This window comes from Cryptomeria japonica, chromosome 9 (genome assembly GCF_030272615.1).
Source record: "Cryptomeria japonica chromosome 9, Sugi_1.0, whole genome shotgun sequence".
In the NCBI taxonomy this organism is placed as follows: domain Eukaryota; kingdom Viridiplantae; phylum Streptophyta; class Pinopsida; order Cupressales; family Cupressaceae; genus Cryptomeria; species Cryptomeria japonica.
This window is the reverse complement of record NC_081413.1, coordinates 655,720,673-655,738,491: the sequence shown is the minus strand read 5'-3', so window position 1 is coordinate 655,738,491 and position 17,819 is coordinate 655,720,673.

Below are 17,819 nucleotides of genomic sequence, written 5' to 3'. Positions count from 1 at the left end.
TCAAATTCACAAATTAAATTTCTTAATTAATTGGTTAACCAATAATTATTACAAAAATTGCATTCTTTAATTAAAATTTTCAATTTGTTCATTCAAATTTCCCTCCTTTGTGCATGAGTTTTGTTACCATTAGTACTACCTAGAATACTCAAATGAGATGAATTTGTATAATTAAGGATTCCAAAGGTTTAATTACTAAGGATATGCAACCTAATTTGGATAACCTATTTCATGAGAATGTTGGTGCTTCCTCCAACCCACCAAATGATATCATTTATCCCCAATCTCTTTATAATTCTCATGATGAGAATGAATCAATAACTAGGGTCACCATGGAACAAAAAGAGAAGATTGAAAATGAATTTGAAAATCTTCAATAACTAATGAGTTAACAATACCCAAAAGCTAAGGCAATCCCATTGATTGAAGGATTAAAAGGAATGGTGAAAAGTGATAAAATTGGTGTTTATTTGTTGTGTGGCCTAGTTCATATTGTTGATACTAATATCATTTCAATCAAAATTTGTGCCAAAGTCCTTGGTTATTCTCAACCCACTACTTAAGTCATTCATTTACTCTCTATGACTACATCCTTGCCTAGTGTGCCCACATTGACATCTTCTATCATGACTACGTCCACACAAAATAGTAATCCTACACATATGAGTCATGGAGCAATCTTGTTAATCAATACTCCTATATATCTCCTTCTATGAGTCTTCCATTTGTATCGCAATCATCTCCCATACCCATATATCATAGTGTTCCACCTCCTTACTCTCAACCACCACCTACATACAAAAACATTACTCCTCCTTCACAATATAATATGTCAAATTTTAGTCTACCCATTGAAGCAATAATAAATAATTGTTACATCCCTACAACAAAAAATAGGTTCCATTACTTAATTCAAGTTTAATGTGCTCACATTTTATATAGAAAGCTCATTTTCGATGACATTGTTCATGTTATCCCTCCTAAGCATATGGAAGTCCCTCAATCAGAGTTGTATAATAGAAAAGGTGACCACTTGACTCATGTGAAAACATTCCAAACTTTGTGTAGTGATTTTTTGTCATGACCAAAGACTTATGTCTAGATTATTTACTTGGATCTTTAGGGATAAAGATTTCCAATGGTATTTTTCTTTTTCTTCCCACACTATTACATCATTTTAACAATTAGCTAATGCTTTCATTAAATAATTTTATAATAATATTGGTCCTAAAATTACTTTGAATGATTTGATTCATTGTAAGCAAAGAGTTAAAGATAAAATGACTAATTTTATTGGTAGAAATAAACATTTGTATTCTCAAACTAATTATCCTATGCCTAATCATGATGTTTAAAGTGTTTTTATTGATAATTTATAAAAGTACATTAGGCCCATAAGATTTTATTTTCTAAGTTTACTTCCTTTACACAATTATTCATAGTGCTTCATAGTTATAAGCTTCAAGTGACTCAATTTGAATCATCTACTTCAATATCTCTACTTGTTTAGAATGAGAATACTCAATAAAATTTCTAAAGTTTAATTGAACAAATTATACTTAAGATAAATCAAAACATCAATAATCAAGTAACATGTGATAAATCTTATGTCATGGTCGAGGTGTATGCCGATTTCTCTTACCTTCTTATTGGCTCTATTACTATCTCGGTTGATGTTGGTATTAAGTGTTTAGATGTGAATTATACTATTATTTCTACTTTGGATAAATTTCATGTGAACTAGGGGTATTATTGGTTGTCTTTCATTAAATATATCCCTTCTAATATTCATCAATTTTTTAAATACCTTCATAATGCACTATCATAATAATTAACCATAGCATGTATCAAATCACTATGAACCATAAAAAATTGTCCCTTGATTACTTGAGCCTCTCAATCCTTCAACTAATGTGTTTTTTCTATCTTGCTAGAAGTGGAAAAATGAGATAATCTTATTTTTTAGTAAGCCTAAGGACCCTAGACCTATTCCTCCTCCTCATGATGGACATTATAGATTTCCCACACCTTATATTCATCTCATATATGCTGGATTCCCACCTCCTACATCTTACAAAGGAGAGTGGTTGGCATATTTTATGTCTCAATATAATGTTGAATCTCATGTACCTCCTCCTTCAAAGGAAGAAAAGTAGCCAATGTTCAATGATCCTCAATCTTCTCAACCTTAGTCTAAACCTAAAAGAAACCATTGTGTGAGAGAATGTTGATAAAGACATTTTTCTAAGATTCATGAGCTATCTTTCGAAACCATTTCCTTCCTCAAGACACCAAATATTGACTTGGTCCTATTTGTCCAAAATTCACTTGACCGTAGGGAGGAAATTTAGCCCAAATCGCCAAGATTAAAAATGCTTAAGAAAAATGATGGTTCATGATCTTTCATGTTAGAGATCCCATTTTGTTAATGTAGATGATGAAATGGATCATGATGTTATTTATGCTAATAATATTGATTATAATAATTTTGATGATATTTATGAGCTTGTTGATGTTAATAATGATCTATCTTGACACTTTTCAAAAGGATTAACTCTATCTTCTAGTGACAAATAAAGTGAATCATCATTAGAGTATGGCTCTTGTAACTTGACACTTTTTGTAACTTGCAATATCTCTATCTACCATGCTCAAATTTTCTCCTTTTTCATCTTTTCCACTTTCCAAAACAATTGATCAACAAGATTGGGAGGTAGATGATTGTATTAATGTGTTTTTTTGGTTTTTTGGTCCTCTTTAGCTAACCCTTGTTAGTCTGTTAGTACAAGGTAACAAAGAGGTTCAATCCATTGTGATATTTTTCTATTTGTATGTCAATTATTATAAATGTTGTCCCTTGTTTTGTCTACTTGGGGATGATGTAAAGCGTTGACATCCGTTTTGGTCTCTTACATGTTGAGTCAAACAACACATGTTCTCTTCTTCCATTGTGCTTGTTGTTTTTATACTTTTAGGGGATGAGGTAAATTCAATCCAAATATTCATGATATACATTATTTATTGTAAGAGCATATTGAACCTAACATTAGTGGATTCTTTATGTGATTTTTTCATGTTTTGTGACTGACATCCTTTGATTTTTTGTTTCATTGGGACAACTCATTGTCATAATGTTCTTGTCTTTTGGATGAATAATAGCTTAAACAAATTGATTTTGATAAGGAATATACAATAACATTAATGTGGAGGAATACACTCCACTCAATGTTTAACTTCATGCACACACCATGTGACATGTTTTGATACTTTATTTAATTTGGAAACTAATTCTTTTCTTTGTAATTTTGTATTTTTTTTTTATGGCTTATAGTAAGAAAACCTTACTAGTCTAGTAGTCATGTTCTATCTCTCTTTCCACTTTCTTATGATGTCCCTTATATCTTTATATTGGAGTAGTGACATCCTAAATTCCTTCGGAGCTTGGTGTGTCTTGTCTCTCTGTTGTCTTAATAAATGTTTTTAGTAGAGACCTTTGTATTTTACCATGAGTATGCTTAGTTTCGTACTCTTACTAAAGTGGAAGCTAAATGTACCATCCTAAATTATATTCACCTAAAATTGTGTCCTTACATAGGCCTCACTTTGGTATTCTACCCTTCAAGGCCTAATTACATTACTAATTTTTCTCACACCATTCATTTACCTTACATTTTCATCATAGTTCCAGCTTCACCCCCTATTTCGAGTCCTGATTTGTAGGAACAAGATGCACCACACTTTGGTCCCAAACCATTAATAGGATGTACCATTCCATGGTCCTAAATTAGGACTGAAGTGTATACACCTTAGGCCTCCTAATTAGACTCGTAATTGGTCCCTTTTAATGGTCACCTTTGATGAGAAGGAAATATAGCCCCATGTCAGCTTATTGGAAAAATTTGATCAAATTTTTTACAAGCAAGTATAAATTGATTTCTACCCCTCTCATTTCGAACCTAATTAAAACTTCAAGATATTAATTACACTCTATCAAATTCAAGTGAGCAAGTAATTTGTCTTCTATCAAGAATTGGAGTAGAAGCAAATTCAAGATTAAAGCATTGGAGATGAAATTGAAGTTCCATGTTTTATGGAGACAAGCTACATGAAACCCACATTCCTTATAAAGAGAAACAAAACTTGTTTAACGGTATATCATTTTTAGCTTTTCACTCATAAGGAAAGTATTTTACTATAGTAATTCATTTAAATTTTCAATTCAATTTCATGGTTAATTCAAAAAATGGAGTTTTACCTAAGCTAAACCCCTATTCCATATACATTTTCCCTTTTCACTAATGTAGTGTCAAAAATTGTACACTCTTGCTAGGTTGGTACAATTTCACACTTAGGTTAGCACCCACCTTAGCATGTCTTGCACCTTGCATTTCTAATTTCCCTTTTAGTATTTAATTAATTAGTTTAACTAAATCTAAAGTCATGTTTCATCACTTTACATGTTATAAAGTTGGGCCCTTTACCCTAAGCATGCCCCTGTTCATTTTATTCCTTCAATAAATCATTTAATCATAACACCTAATTATGTCCTATTTCAACCTTTAAAGCCTGATTTTGCATATCAAAACACCTCAAAATAAGTTGTAACTTTGGTATTCACTATAATATCATCATATCTAATGGTCCCAAAAATTTGGAGAACAGTTGGTCGGATCGTGGTGAGACTGCACATGGTCCTCTACCTTTTCCCTAAAATTTTAGAAGCATATTTCTATGATATTATAATGCTTAACCCCAAAATATTGGTGGTAAATTCAATTCCTAGGTCATCCTAAAGATGAAATCAAGTCAAAATTAAGATATAGGGTTTCATACATAAGAGATCTCTTTCTTCATTTGAAGGGATCTAAGGGAATGGAATCCAGGAAAAATCTATCAAAGCAAGCATAAGGAGCCTTATATGTAGTGAAAGAGAAGCCTATGTGGAGTCTTCAACAAAATTCAATGATATTTCATCAAGAATTCATATTCAATTAGGACCCTTGAAGACACTGAAGACTAATAGGAGATATCATGGTAATATCTCCCCCTTGGGGATTCGTATGGTTTCATGTTATTTTCATGTCTTTGTATGAGCTTATTTACATTAATTGACACTTTTAAATTATTTATTTAGATCATTTAGCATATTTTGGTTTTAAGCATTGTCATTTACATTCACATTTACATTTAGGGTTTACTCTCATGCATAGGGTATCTCTAGTTTCTTTTATTTAGGATCTTCCATACACACAAGATTCTAGCACACATATTTTAATTATATTATTAGCTATTTATGGAGGTGGAAATAACCAACACAGGTGTTTGAGTAAGGAAAAAACCCTATATATCCACCCAAACCTTCCCTTTTCAGTTGTAGGTGCACGAACAGGTACTTGGAAGCAGTTCCAGATCAGGAAAAGGCATCGGAACCTCCTAGAAGTCTAAAATTTGTAGAAAACTATCAAGGACAGGGGAATGACACCTTGTTCCCCCTCAAAATCAGTCATTTTCAATAGGTTTTAGTTTCAGGACCTTCAGATTCCATCTCTCCAGTTACAACTCTCTATTAGATTCTCAGGGACAGTGGCATGACACCCTTGTCCTGGTCAATTTGTCTCAGTTTTCAGCATCAAGTACACATCCAAAATCCTTTCCCTTTCATTCTTTCAGTACCTCGGTTTCATATTTGCATGTTTGTGCAATTTCAAGTTCATTTGTGCTTCATTCTTCCTTTCCTAGTCTAGTTGATCATTCAAACCCTAGTTTTTCTCATCATTTGCAACATGAGGAATAGAAACCCTAATAGAAAATCCTTGGATCTCTCTTTCTCACAAGAATTCACCAACATGATCTATCTCTCCAGTCTCTTTTGTATTCCCAATGTGTTGGTAAAAGTGAGATTAAGTCATAGTCACTAGATCTTGCTTTTCCTACCTCCACATTTTGGTGAACCCGATGTGAATCCAATATTCTTTAATTCTTATTTATGCTCTTATATCTAAGTAAATTTTCTATTTCAAGTTCAAATTTACATTTACAAGTTTCAATTCCTTGCAAATTTTAAAACTTAGAGGTCAATTTTGTTTAAACCCTAATTTTCCAATTCAAAATTGAACTTTTGGATAGCTTAATTTGGATCACTAATTTCAGATATAATTTTGGAACATATTTCCCTCATAAATTTCATTTTCTAAATCAACCTTTAGAGTGATTTCATTGGTGAAAATTTAAAATTTCCTTCTATTTTGCATATGGTATGATTTGAAAGGAAATTTTTTGTCATGATGCATTCATTTCCTAAATGTGATAATGGGTTAGTTTCCTTTGTTTCAATTTTTTCCTCTCTTAAAGTATCTCCTCCTATCTATGACAAAATTTTAGTTCCTAAAAGATTTGTTACCAACCCCTTCAAATCTCTCCCATGCTCTACGGATGAAGATTTCAAGAGTGATCTTGACAATTCTCCTAAAATGTGCCATTCCCATCTAGCTATCTTAGAGGAAGATGATGATATCCTAAACACTTTTCTTAATGCTACCTTACCTTCCCTAAATTATTCCTCTATAATTGAAAAGGTATCGATGAACATTGGCTTATCTTCTCCTAAATTTGGTCTTACCAATGGGGTGATGTTAGTAAAATAAGAGGTTATGAGTATTTCTTTCAAAGATCTCTTTCTCAAGCATGAATCTTTGGAGAAAGATGTTCATCTCCCTCCTAAAGAATACTCCCCTCATGAGGATCATTTTTTAGAAGATGGCATTGTCTCTACTTTTCCAAGTGATGGCATTTCATCTTTTGATTCCAACAAAAATCCCATTAGAGATGATGCATTATTGACAAAATATTTCCCTTCTCCTAAAGTTTGTCTTACCCCTAAAAATTTCTTAGACAAAGAAGATGAAATATTAATAAATTTCCTTAATGATCTCTCCCCTATAGATTTTATTGGACATTTTAAGGAAATAGGATGATTTAGACACATGTAATGATTTTCTCCCTCCTAAGGATGAAGAGTTAGTAAACAATGTTATCCCTTCTCTTGAAATTGGCAATAACAATCAAGACATATTTGTACAAGATATTCGTTTCAATGATCTCACTATTTGGGATGAACAATTAGAATAAGGTGTTGATTATTCTCTACCACATGAGATAACCCTAGCCCAAGGGGATGAAATCATGATTGATAACTCTGTTAAGAAAATATCATCTTCCATGAATCTCAGTCATTCTTCCTGTAAAAATAAAGCATCTCCCTCTCCTCAACTTGGTTATACTCACAAGGATACCCTATTTCATGGTAAGATTGTTGAAATCACTTTAAAATATGTCCCTCTTAAAGGTGAGACTTTAGAGAGTATTATTGATCCTTCTCCTAGAGATTCTATTCCCCATGTATATCCTTTGGTAATAGAGGGTGATATGACATTTCCCACTAATAATTTTCCTCCTAAAACATCTATGCTTACTTCTAGTCTATCTCCTAAAATTGATCTTGTCCATGATAAAATTTTAGTGCAAGAGACTATCAACAATTCTTCCAACAATCTTGTTGATTCTTCTTCTAAGGACTCTTTTAATATTCCTAAACCATCTTCAATCAATTTCATACATGTGAATAAAACATCTAATAAACCCCTCTTCATAGTTCAAGTTTCTTATCCTTCTCAAAATTCCCAACATAATTCTCTCTTAGTGGTTCAAGGTGGTTATGATAATGATTCTTTTTGCACTCCTAAGAAACCTATTCTTACTGTGCAAGGAGGTTATCCTACTAAGAGCCCTTATGAGTATGCTCAGTAAATTATTGGAGAGAGTTATAATACTATTTTTCATACCTACCACACAAGAAACAATAGGCAACCTAATCCCACTCGAGTTATCTGAATATATCTTCCTGATCCTCAACCTATTCTTCCTCAAGTACATCATATATCATAGACTCTTAGTAAGGAGTATGATCTCATTGAACAACTTAAAGCTACTCCTACCAAGATTTATATTTGGGATTTGGTTCAAACTTCACCCACCTATCATGGGATGTTGCATCAATATTATCCTTATGATTGTGGTTATTATCCATGATAATGCTAGATAAAATGAACCCTTGTTGACAATGGATTTAGCCTTAATGTTTGTGGTGTATACTTATTGGATAAGATTAAAGTGGATCGTTCTCTCGACAAACCTGCTTCTCTTACTATGTAGGATTTGATAATGTTTTAAAAAAATGTCTAGGTCTCATAACCTTTCATGTTAGGGTAATTCTTGTTGTATTCCCTACACATATTCATTTTATGCCTCGTAATTTGACATATAACATTCTATTAGGAAGACCTTTGATTCATAGCATGCAATTTGTCCCCTACACTTTGCATAGCTAAGTCAAATTCATTTATAACAATATGAAATACACCTTATTAGCTGATACCAAACTTCAAGAAGCATTAAAACCTCAATCTTCTTGTTCAACTACTTCCCATTCTTCTCCTGATCCTCCTACTTCTTCAAATACATATATTTCTTTTAATGATTTTGTTCCTTCTAGTACTCCTGATTCTTCTACTCAATCCAAATCCCCTCCCACAAACATCTTTTCTCAAAAAAGTATGCTTTTAGATGATGATTGGGGATCTCTTGACTTTATCCCTACTTTTATAGGAGAGTATAGAGTATCTTGGAAAGGATCTAACAATGAGAAGGAGATATCTAAGGAGGAACCTAAAGAGAAACCCATTTTGTCTAAACAACTAAGTAACCACTTTGTGGTTGCCTCTAATTCAAATAATTCTTCAAATCCTTCCTCTAATTCATATAGCACTGAGACCTATGAGGCATCACTATCTCTTTCCGATTTGGCATCTCTTTATGGTCATGGTTTTCAAAATTTAGCTAAGAGTGGCTATGATGGCAATAGTTGTGGTGCTAATGAACAAGGAATTAAAGATCATTTAGAAGAAAATACACAGGAAGCTTCATTTGGATGTGGATATAATCCTCTTAATCCCACCAAAGAATATAAAATACCATCTCTCAATGTGAATTCTATATTTAGTAGTGATGATGACTTCACCTCAATTAAATCATCTTTTACTTCTTTCAACACTCCTCCATCTCATAAGGAAATATTGGTGATCAACAAATCTCTTTATGAATCTCCTCAAGATATTTCTAATCCTAGTTATGAGAATTTATCTTCTACTCATTCTAAAATTACTTTTTCTAGGAATAAGGCTCTAATGAATTTCACTTATCCCTCTCCTAATATTTCTTGTGTGCAAGAAAATTATGACTTAGTGGCCTATTCTTCTCATATAAATTTCTCTCTTTCTAAAATCTATTTAACATTCACCATATTATACATGTTTTAAATCTCACTTATAGTAGAGCATTTAATATTTCATATTCAAATACCTCATTCAATCTATCATGTCTTTAAATAATATTAATGGCTATTATGTTGCTCATTATTATGTGACATAGGTAGCTCACTTACTGGGGGCTCATTGTCATTCATGATGGTACAATTTCACGTGCAATCATACTTTTGGAAGAAACATAATATCCTATTTCCATCTCACCTCTTCACCCTATATATGGGGGGCAATTGTTATTTCAAACATATCCACTTCTCAAGATTAAAATTTCCCCTTTGTGAAGTAGTGTCTTCTATAAGGATTTCTTATTGATTGTAGAGGTGAATTCATATTTGAATTTGATCTCTCATTTTTGAAAAAGCAACCCTAAAGGGGATCTTAAGTACATATCCTTAATGGATACCTCCTCCTTGGTGTTGGAAGTCTTTGATCATTCATCAATTTCTTTTCTTCATTAAGTAGTATATTTTATAATAAACCCTTCTATTTTGTGCATGTGTATATCCCTCATGAGGATGTCTTGCCTTATTTTAGAAGGGTGTTTCTATAAATAATCTCTTTGATTCCATTTCAATCCTCCATTCCTTTCCAATTTCTTTTATGGAGTTGCATATTTGGATTATATCTCTTGCATTTGTTTCCATATAAATCTTTCTCCATACAAATCTTTCGTCTTCTGTTAGAGAGCTCTCAAATTCTCACCCTCTTTGTTCTATTGGAATTGAGGTTTAGTTCAATTTCTTACCAAATTATTATCCATTAGTTTTTGATCTTGTATCAAAACTTCTTGTAAGAATTTGTCATCAATCTTCTTTCACAATTCGATGTGGTAAACATGATACCCAGTTTCAACTCACTAAATTAGCAAGCCAAAATAAGGGAGGCATATAACTACCCTCTAATTTTCACCACCTTTCTTTGTAAGCATTTAGGTGATTTTGTTATTTTATCTAACATGTGGTTTTGTATGGTGCAAATCCTAACTATGTACTACAGATGCCGCTAGGGGCTTCATCTCAAAACTTGTGGATATATCCTTCTTATGAATGTTTACTTTTCTTTACTTTTCTTTGATTCCCTTCCTTTTGATAATGAGATTAAAAGAGCTTACAAGAATGAACTTGACAGTACACCCATTAGATTTATTAATAGGGATGATGAAATCATTTGGACTAAGGGTAATATTGTCTCTTATCAGGTTAAAGAGGGATATAATTCCCTTTCTCTTTCAGAGGATAAAATGAGTTGTCCTACTAGATTGTTTTGGAATGAATTCTTTCTTTTGAAGACTGGTGCTTTTCATGGTTAGTTATGCAATATAGGATTCTCACTACATTTAGACTAGATAAACTCAGAATTGCTACTACTTTTCCTTGTGTTCTTTGTGGCTACTTCATGTAATTATTTGATCCTCTTTTTGTCCATTGGTCTTTTTCCTTTGATTGATGGTACTATCTCTTTTCCAAACTAGGGTGGTCTTCAGTTTTGTGTTCTAACCTTACAAGTCAGTTTCAATCTTTGTCCTGTTTGTTTTCATCCTCTTTTTATGCTTGCCTTTGGATTATGACCCCTTAAATTCTTATTTGGAATATTTGGTTAGAAAGGAATAACAAAATTTTTAGAAGGAAATATTTCTCTCTTTCTAATGTCCTATTTTGTCATATATTTATAAACACATTGATCATTTTGACTATTTCTGACTAGGACAAGTGGATTAGAAGATATTGGGATAACCTTAAACTTCTTATAAAATATGGTTTTGTTGTTAAAAATGATTCAATCAAGAAAATTAGAATTGAGGCCAAATGGATACCTTGAGCTGAATCACAATTCAAGTTCAATTATGATGGTGCCTCTAGGGGCAACCTTGGCAAATCTGGCATTAGCATCGTCATTTCTCATCATAAAGGAAACATATTGAAGGCTGGCTGGAAATGCATTAAGGATGGTACTAATAACAATGCAGAATTTAGGGTCTTGTAATTTGGTCTTGATACTGTTAACATTAAGGATATAATAATTGCAGGTGATTCAATGGTCAGTTTTCATGTTGTTTCTAATGAAAAATCTATGACATGGTAGTTGCAATATTGGTTAGATAAATTTTTTCTTTAATTATAGTGTTTTGATTCTTATATAATTTCCTATTGCTATAGGGAAGCGAACCATGTTTCCTATTTTCTAGCTAATTTGGCCATTAATTTTTTTTCATTGAAGTTTCAAGGGAGGATCTCCTGCCTTTGGTTTCACATGCTCAAATATTTTTATCATGGGTTGGATGAATTGCCCATGTTTGTTTCATAATGGAATATATATAATGTTATGCTATAAAGTTGTGGGTGACATGTTGATTGGTATATCGTTGATTCCCTTTTTGTCTTTGATATTTCTATTCTCTTATGGCATGATCATGGGTCTTGGTGTCACTTTGAGCTATTCCTTCTTATGTTGTAAATTTGCTAGATGTGATGATGATTGTATCACATTTAATATATTGATTATGCTATTTCTACTTTTTTTAGTGATTCAATCTTCCGCCCATATGCAACTTGGGCTGTCTTGCTTGACCACTAATCCTTTTAGCTCATGTGACTTAGTTTCCTTGGCTGGATCTATATTTAATATTGATTAAATTTATTAGATAGGGGCTATTTACCCCTTGTTGCCATTGTGGATTTCAATACATTTAATGCTAACAACTGCTTTCAAGTTATGTTTGTTGTTGTTTAACAATGCAGTGCATGATGGTAGCACACCCTTAGTTTAGTGTCACTTGATGAATCATTTGTCTTTAATGGTTTTTAATTTTTAGTTGTGGTTTCTAATGTGGCTTTGTCATCTTCATGTTGGAAACATTAGTTAACATGTTCTATAATTGCATATTTATATGGTTTTTGTAACCACGATGTACATTGTTTGTAACCCTATGTATGCAATCTAGATTAGATTCCTTGCCAGACTAAGGTTTGTTCATAGTGTATAGGTTGGTAGGGTGTTCTTCCACATTGTAATGTGTTTTATATCAACTGGTTGGCTTATCATAATGTGTTTTTTTGATGTAATCATCTATTTGAGCTACAACCAGAGATTTTCTTCTTGGTTCATTGTTACAGGTATGCTCTCTTGAACTAGGTCTCATGTAAACCTTATGCTATAATAATATCATATTCTAAAACAATATAAATATATTATATAACGTGTTAAAAAGTAGAAACTAATTTTTTTTAGCCCTTATTCACTTGTTATTCACATCACTTCAATGATACTTAAAAAGTAAATAAAAACAAGTTATCTTGAAAACATTGAGGTAATGTCCAGAAGTCTTCCAAACAATAGAGTTTTGTTTTGAGGTTTCGAAATAGTGTACTTACCCATGGTTTATGTATGATTTTTAATAAAGGTTTTTCATTACAGTATATTGTTGTAGTAATATCGTATAGGAGAGGAGAGCCATTTTTCAAGAGGAAAACTGAACAAATTTTTAATATCATTTATTAATTTGAAACACCTTTCCTTAGTCATGTTTTCAAGCACCAAGCAAGTGTTGTAGAATTTTGAACCTAACCTATCCTCTCTAAACCAGCTGATTAGCAAACAATAACGACAAAAAGAATAAATTGCAAAAAGAAATCACAATTCATAATAAAAAACAAAGTGCCCTATTTTTTGGAATTGCACACACCAATTTCTTTTATTGAAGCTTAATTAAAAAATTACATAGAGGTTGTATATATAAAGAATTTGCAGCCTAGAAGAATTAATAATAACTGCAGTTCTAAATATATTCCTAGCATTGCATGGAAAGCTACTAAGGCTCTCAAACTAAAAAAACAAACTACTCCCTAAATTAAGAATACAATAAGTGGATGCATAGCATGCTTTATTTACTAAAAACAAACTCATGCAAAAAATAAAACTAAAAATAGTTCGAAGGATTAATGCATGCTGGAGTACATGCTTTATTTGCATGAATAAACAACTCTTAACTAAATTAATCTAGCTGCATGCTAGAGCAACATCAGTTATCAACATACTCCCCCTTGATGCTGAGAGGGCTCACAATCTTATCTCATAGTGCTATAAACTGAGCTTTTGCAACCGTTTTGGTGAATATATTTGCTAGTTGATCCTGGGTGTTGATGTGCTTCAATTCAACATCCTTCTTCTGCACCAAATCTCGTATGAAGTGATATTTGAAATCAAAATGCTTTGTTCTATTGTGATGAACTGGATTCTTAGCTAACTTATTGGCACTCACATTGTCACAATAAATTACTATAGGCTGAATTTGTTTTTCTCCAATTTCTTCCAAAACTTTTCTGAGCCAAAGAGCTTGTGTACCTATTGAGGTAATTGCAACATACTCTGCTTTTGTAGATGAGAGGGAAACAATGATTTGTTTTTTCAAGCTTTGGGTAATCAAACTAGAACCAAAAGAAAAACAATTTCCAGATGTAGATTTATGGTCATCCATACTACCTCCCCAATCTAAATCACTAAAGCCTACAAGATTGAACTTTTCAGAAGAGTAGTAATGAATACCAAAACTTAAATTCCCTTTCACATACCTCAAAATCCTCTTGGCTACCTTCATATGTATTTTAGATGGATTTGTCATATACCTTGAAACAAGTGAAACTGAAAAACATCAAGCTCCCCACAATACTTCTATAAGTTGTCTCATCAACTAAATCAGCACCATCATCTCTACATAACAAAACTCCATGAGAACTTGGAGTGGAGGCAGGGTTACAATCAGTCATATTAAATTTCTTTAGCATATCTTGTGCATACTTTGTTTGACAAATGAAAATGTCATCCTTAATTTGATAAACCTCCATTCCTAAAAAATATTTCATCAGACCAAGATCTTTCATCTCAAATTCTTTCATCATAGTAGCTTTGAATTCATCTTTCATCTTAGAACTACTACCCATATACAAAAGATCATCAACATACAAACTTATGATGAGAATATCAGTATCTTCTTGTTTGTAGTAAATGGTAGGATCACTCTTACTTCTCTAGAAGCCATTCTCCTGAAAGTATCCATCAATCCTGGCATACCACGCTCTTCGTGCTTACTTGAGGCCATACAAAGCCTTCTTCAACTTGTAGACATAATTATCTTTTCCTTCCACTTCAAAACCTTATGGCTGCTCCACATATACTTCCTCTTCTAAGTACCCATTCAAGAAGGCACTTTTCATGTCCATATGATGTATGCTCCACTTCTTCTGAGCTGCTAACGAAATCAGCATTCTTATGGTCTCTTGTCTTGCTACTGGTGCAAATGTCTCTTCATAATCAATTCCATACTTTTGTGTGAAGCCTTTAGCAACTAATCTTGCATTGTGTCTTTCAACACTCCCATCACTGTTAAACTTGGTCTTGTAGACCCATTTGGTGCCAATCCTTTTTTTGTCATGTGGAAGTTTTGTTAACTCCCAAGTGTCATTCCTATGAATAGAATCCATCTCTTCTTCCATTGCTTTCACCCAAACTTCATTAGTACATGCATCCTCAAAACATGATGGTTCAAAATTAGCCTTGGCTAATTAAGCAAAATTCACGGTCTCACCTATTGGGTTTTCTTCATGTATTTGATTTCCACTCCTCTGGTAGATATCACTCAATTTCCTTACCTTCCTTGTAGAACTTGGTGAAGAAGCTAGACTTGAACTTGGTACTGAAGAACTTGATGAAGGGCTGCTTGGTGGAGTTAAACCACTAGATACAGAAACATTAGTTGGCTGCTCATGATCAATATCAGCAATTATATCATCATTCAAAACAGATTTTGGCTTCTCAACATGGCCTTTTTGATGACCATAAACTCCCCCTTCATCAAAAATCACATCTCTTGAGACAATAAGCTTGTTAGTGAGGGGATTATACAATCTATAAGCCTTACTTTTCTCACTATACCCAATAAAAATACATGACTCACTCTGTGCATCTAACTTATGTCTATTCTGATCAGGTACATGCGCATAAGTCAAACAACCAAAAACTTTGAAATGATTAACATTAGGCCTTTTTCCATACCAAGCTTGATAAGGAGTCATCTTTTCTAGTGCATTGGTGGGGCTACGGTTGAGGATGTACACCATTGTAGCAACTACATCTCCCCAATAAGAATTGCTCAATCCCTTGGTTTGTAACATACACCTTGCCATTTCAACCACAGTACAATTCTTCCTTTCAGCTACTCCATTCTATTGAGGTGTCTATGCAGTAGTAAGTTGCCTCTTGATGCCATTAAAATCACAATAACTTTGGAAATCCTTTGAGAAAAACTCTCATCCACAATCAATCCTTAAAAATTTGATCTTGCACCCTTTCTCATTTTCTACAAGGGCTTTAAACTTCTTGAATGTATCCAAGGCTTCATCTTTGGCCTTCAAAAAATATTCCCAACAATTTCGTGAGTAATCATCAATAAAAGTGATGAAATATGATGACTTACCCAAACTCTTAGTCTGCATAGGACCACATATATCTGAATAAACAAGCTGAAGTGGGTGATGAGCCCGCCATGCATTTCCCTTTGAAAATTTTTCTCTTGCATGCTTTCCTTTAGCACAACCTTCACAAACCTCCTTGTGTTCCTCAACCTTGGGGAAACCAGAAACTAATGAATGTGAGGTTAGAAACTTCAAACTATAAAAATTTAAATGCCCATACTTGAGATGCCATAACCAACTTGAATCCTCATAAGCCATATTTGCCAAACTATTGTTATGTTCACCAAACCTTAAGGGGAACATCCTATTTCTTATCATAGGAACAACAATGATCACCCTATTATCCTTATTCTTATCATAGATAGTACAAGTCTTATTCTCAAAGACTTCTTTATAATTTTTCTCACATAGCTGCCCAACACTTAACAAATTATGCTTCAATTGTAGAGTATAATAAATATCATGAATACTCTTTATACCTTCTTTTGTTTGGACCTCCATAGCTCCTTTGGTAGCAACCTCCAATGATTTATCATCACCAAGATGGATCTTGGATTTGAAACTTCCATCCTTTGTTGAGAACAACTTATCATTCCCTGTCATATGGTTAGAGCATCCAGAATCTAGGTACCAAACATCTTTACTAGTATTTTCACCCTTGGCATAAGATAAAAATAAGCAATCAGGAGGATTCTCACTACTTTCTTAAGCATAGTTAGCACTTTTACCATCTTTTAATCTCATTTTCTTTCAAAGTGGCCATACCTATTACAATGGTAACATTGAACATTTCTCTTATCAAATCTGCCTCTACCTCTTTCTCTAGAACCACCTCTTCCTCTTGAGCCACCTCTACCTCTTCCTCTTGAATAATTTTGGCTTTGTCCTTTACCTTGGCCTTGATTGATTTGGGCACTACTGCTGCTTGCATCTTCATTTTTTGTGATTAGCAATTTAGAGGAAAACACTTTCTCTACACTTTCAAAAGAATCTTTCAATCTTTCTTCATGAGACATCAGGGATCCAACTAGTTGATCAAATTGTAGTTTTGTCAAATCCTTGCTTTCTTCAATGATTATAGCTACATGATTCCATCTGGGTATCAAAGATCTCAACACCTTTTTTTATCAAAACTTCATCGCTTACAATTTCCCCAAGTGTAGCCATTTTCTTGACCACATCTTTGACTCTGACACAATAATCACTTATACTTTCAGCTTCTTGCTTCTCCAAATTCTTGAACTCTCACTTAAATGTCTGAAACTTGACCACTTTAACTTGATCACTACCCTGGTAAGCTTCTTGTAGAGTCTTCCAAGCATCTTTGGCAATTGTTTCTCCTAATATTTTTGGAAATAAGCTCTTATCAAGAGCTATCTGAATGTGAAACAAAGCTTGAGCATTCTTTTTCCTTGCTTCCTTTCTTGTTGTTCTTTCATTGGCTATAAGGACATTCCAATCAGCTGGCTCCTCATAACCTGATTCAATAATCTCTCGTAAATATTTTCAAATAAAAAAGGTCAACATCTTAATGCACCAATAATCATAATCATTCCCATCAAATTCTAGAAAGGGCATATGATTAGAATTCAACATGATTAACTTTTGTGAAATTCCAACAATAAAACTTTAACCCAAAACAATTTTACCTGCTCTAATACCACTTATAGAATTTTGAACCTAACCTATCCTCTCTAAACCAGCTGATTAGAAAACAATAACAACAAAAAGAATAAATTGCAAAAAGAAATCACAATTCAAAATAAAAAACAAAGTGCCCTGTTTTTTGGAATTGCACACACCAATTTCTTTTATTGAAGCTTAATTAAAAAATTACATAGAGGCTATATATATAAAGAATTTGTAGCCTAGAAGAATTAATAATAACTGCAGTTCTAAATATATTCCTAGCATTGCATGGAAAGCTACTAAGGCTCTCAAACTAAAAAAGCAAACAACTCCCTAAATTAAG